The sequence below is a fragment of the Schistocerca nitens genome, chromosome 2 (genome assembly GCF_023898315.1).
Source record: "Schistocerca nitens isolate TAMUIC-IGC-003100 chromosome 2, iqSchNite1.1, whole genome shotgun sequence".
NCBI lineage: Eukaryota > Metazoa > Arthropoda > Insecta > Orthoptera > Acrididae > Schistocerca > Schistocerca nitens.
Window position 1 is genome coordinate 751,789,380 of NC_064615.1, and position 3,934 is coordinate 751,793,313.

General features: G+C 44.6%; 4 non-coding genes across 4 annotated transcripts; 3 read left to right on the plus strand and 1 right to left on the minus strand.

The window, feature by feature from the left end:
- Nucleotides 1-1,390: 1,390 nt before the first annotated feature.
- Nucleotides 1,391-1,464, minus strand: Trnat-ugu (transfer RNA threonine (anticodon UGU)). The gene has a single exon. It is a non-coding gene; the product is annotated as a tRNA-Thr (tRNA).
- A 263-nt stretch (nucleotides 1,465-1,727) lies between these two features.
- Nucleotides 1,728-1,801, plus strand: Trnat-ugu (transfer RNA threonine (anticodon UGU)). The gene has a single exon. It is a non-coding gene; the product is annotated as a tRNA-Thr (tRNA).
- A 364-nt stretch (nucleotides 1,802-2,165) lies between these two features.
- Trnat-ugu (transfer RNA threonine (anticodon UGU)) lies at nucleotides 2,166-2,239 on the plus strand. The gene has a single exon. It is a non-coding gene; the product is annotated as a tRNA-Thr (tRNA).
- Nucleotides 2,240-2,603: 364 nt separating this feature from the next.
- On the plus strand, nucleotides 2,604-2,677 carry Trnat-ugu (transfer RNA threonine (anticodon UGU)). Its single transcript has one exon. It is a non-coding gene; the product is annotated as a tRNA-Thr (tRNA).
- Nucleotides 2,678-3,934: the final 1,257 nt, after the last annotated feature.

The following is a 3,934-nucleotide window of genomic DNA, read 5'->3' on the forward strand; positions in this document are numbered from 1 at the left end:
TTGCAGTAGGTGCGCTTGTTGCTGGGATAGATAAAATACGTTTCGCAACTGCAGCCAGGCCTGGCAGATTTGATTCATGTCTGCTCCACCACTTTAAGAAGTCATCATCATCTCCGGGGTGCATTAAAATGTAGAGATCTACTTCATCTGCTGCGGATGATCTGTTGTTCCTCCATTCCTTCAAACGTTCTCTCGTTCTTGGTGGCGATGACATAGTACTTGAAGGATCTATGATAATAAACGAAAGAGACAAGTAATACAGAACTGATGTGGAAATCATCGAAACGTTCCCGTAAAAACGAGGTGTTTTACGTTAGTGAAATATTATACGAATTACAACGTTCCCGCCGGCCTAGGTGGCCGAGCGGTTCTAGGCGCTACAGTCTGGAACCGCGCGACTGCTACGGTCGCAGGTTCGAATCCTTCCTCGGGCATGGATGTGTGTGATGTCATTATGTTAGTTAGGTTTAAGTAGTTCTATGTTCTAGGGAACTGATGACCTCAGAAGTTAAGTCCCATAGTGCTCAGAGCCATTTTTCCCGTTTCTCTATAATACACTATCCATTAACTATGCAAAAACGATTATATTAATGATTGCAGGTTGTACCTGCGCAAGAAGCACACATTTGTCCCGCATTGCTAAGAATTTCCTGCTTTTCATTTATTTCAAGCATATTAAGATCACGGAAAGACGGCCAAAGAAACGTAGCAATTTTTTGTCTGGAAGTGATCACAATCTTCTCACAACCGAAAGTCAATGCTCGATTTTTTATCCTTTGTACCTCCAGTTAAAAAATACATATCTGTTAGTACACATCAATTACGCTAGTTAATTATAAATCTATCGCCTATCGTAATGAACAGTGCTTTGAACTGCAGTAATCACTCACCTGGCAGTCAATGTCATTGACACTGCAAATTTGTTGCTGTTTGTGAAACAAAAGAAGAATTAACTGGATTGTCGGTTCTTTTTCGCCTTCTAATTCATTTGTGGCCTCTTTAAATGGCCTCAGATAATGAGCAATTTTTCGTGCAAGATCGTATCATATCCTTGAAATCTGTAAGCGGAGTCCTTTTCCGTCAGCAAAGCAGCAACTTCGTTATACTGAGTATGTAAGGATTCCACCATAGTGTACAAGCTGATCAAGCGTGTGTACACCTCTCGTTTCAACAATGATTTCAAAGACGCGCAGCGGCCACTTTTCTTAATTTACCTACAATGCATATTGCAGTATTTATTATATATACAAAGACAGTAACTTGTTCTCGAAAGAACAGTTATTGTTGATGACCGTGCAGCTTTTTCCCTGAAATAAATGATGACTAACTGACAACCTCAGCTGCTGACAGGTGTTGTTGTTATACCTCGATGTGGACAGCTGAAAATGTGTGCCCCGACCGGGACTCGAACCCGGGATCTCCTGCTTACATGGCAGACGCTCTAACCATCTGAGCCACCGAGGACACAGATGAATAGCGCGACTGCAGGGACTTATCCCTTGCACGCTTCCCGTGAGACTCACATTCCCAACTGCCCACAATTCTACATATGTATTGTACCTTATAGACATTTGCCCACCCACTCATTACTCGCGCACGCGCTGGCGATTCCCGTAAGAGTTTGGGCAACCTGTGCGCATTCGCACAGACAAAGGTCAATGGCTAGGTAGCCTTTACTATATATACAAAGACAGTAACTTGTTCTCGAAAGAACAGTTATTGTTGTGTCCTCGGTGGCTCAGATGGTTAGAGCGTCTGCCATGTAAGCAGGAGATCCCGGGTTCGAGTCCCGGTCGGGGCACACATTTTCAGCTGTCCACATCGAGGTATAACAACAACACCTGTCAGCAGCTGAGGTTGTCAGTTAGTCATCATTTATTTCAGGGAAAAAGCTGCACGGTCATCAACAATAACTGTTCTTTCGAGAACAAGTTACTGTCTTTGTATATATAGTAAAGGCTACCTAGCCATTGACCTTTGTCTGTGCGAATGCGCACAGGTTGCCCAAACTCTTACGGGAATCGCCAGCGCGTGCGCGAGTAATGAGTGGGTGGGCAAATGTCTATAAGGTACAATACATATGTAGAATTGTGGGCAGTTGGGAATGTGAGTCTCACGGGAAGCGTGCAAGGGATAAGTACCTGCAGTCGCGCTATTCATCTGTGTCCTCGGTGGCTCAGATGGTTAGAGCGTCTGCCATGTAAGCAGGAGATCCCGGGTTCGAGTCCCGGTCGGGGCACACATTTTCAGCTGTCCACATCGAGGTATAACAACAACACCTGTCGGCAGCTGAGGTTGTCAGTTAGTCATCATTTATTTCAGGGAAAAAGCTGCACGGTCATCAACAATAACTGTTCTTTCGAGAACAAGTTACTGTCTTTGTATATATAGTAAAGGCTACCTAGCCATTGACCTTTGTCTGTGCGAATGCGCACAGGTTGCCCAAACTCTTACGGGAATCGCCAGCGCGTGCGCGAGTAATGAGTGGGTGGGCAAATGTCTATAAGGTACAATACATATGTAGAATTGTGGGCAGTTGGGAATGTGAGTCACACGGGAAGCGTGCAAGGGATAAGTCCCTGCAGTCGCGCTATTCATCTGTGTCCTCGGTGGCTCAGATGGTTAGAGCGTCTGCCATGTAAGCAGGAGATCCCGGGTTCGAGTCCCGGTCGGGGCACACATTTTCAGCTGTCCACATCGAGGTATAACAACAACACCTGTCAGCAGCAGTATTTATTGTTGATGCCATGTTCGGGGCATGATTTAACAAGAAGTTATCTTCATCGAAAGTATGGCTAAGTGCTGTGGTTATACAATGAGCAGCACAAGGAATCCTTTCGTGATTTTCCAAAGCCTTTATTAAATTGGCACCCTGGTCGGAGACAAAAACGAAACTGTGCAACATGTCCGTCGAAATGACCCAATCAGCTATCCTCTCTTCAATGTCTTTCATAATATTTACTCCCGTCTTCTTAACGTCCGGGAATTTTGTTTTAAATAAAACATTGTTCGCAAGAGACCAATCTGTGTAAATGTAATGTGTTGTAAGCGTCTGATTATGCGAATCAGTCCACATATCAACTGCCGCAGCACATGTTTTATTAATAACTTCCGCAATGACAAAGGCATTTTGCTGTTTCGTATTGCATCAGCTTGTTCCTTGACATGTCTGCTTGTAGTAGAGGGATGTGGCATGACATCTGCCACGTTAACTTCTCCATAATGCGCGCCTAGATGTATTAATTCTTGGCCTATGTAACACTCCCTTTTTATGTATCCCGCTCGATCGAGATCTGATAGCAGCCCAAATAATAATTAATTGATGTGACCGTGTACCTAATGGAGCTGGCAATCGGATTTGACTGCTACGGAGTTGTTACATTCCATTTTGTCCTTCTCAAATGCTGTAATAATGAAATGTCTGGTGACAAGAAGAACGCCAACACAGCTTCATTAATCAAGATCCTATATTCGTCTCAAAAACACAAGAAAAGGAGACAGCCACTGCCTTCGTCATATATATTTAATTACGGCTAATCTCAGCACAGGCCTCTTCGTTATTCATTATTGTCACACGCAAATTCAATCACTGTAATCCAACACTGCAATCCAACACTGCAATCCAAATGATGCCGGCGCGGTAGACGCGAAACCACAAATATTGGCACAGAAATATCACTGATCACTCTCGTAATTATACTTTTTCACTTTCCCGTATTATGCTAACACAAAGGGGTTAAACCGCGGCGATGGCCACTCCCTTTGTCGGTAAGCCTTGTATCACCGCAACCGGCCTCCGCACGGCTCGGCCCGCAACCCGGAACTGACTTCAACTCTACACTCGTTCTCGCAACCCGACACTATCGATTGTTTGCCCTTTCGACCTGTGCCGAGTGCAAACTTATAGTAAGGGCCTACGGACCCCTTACATCCC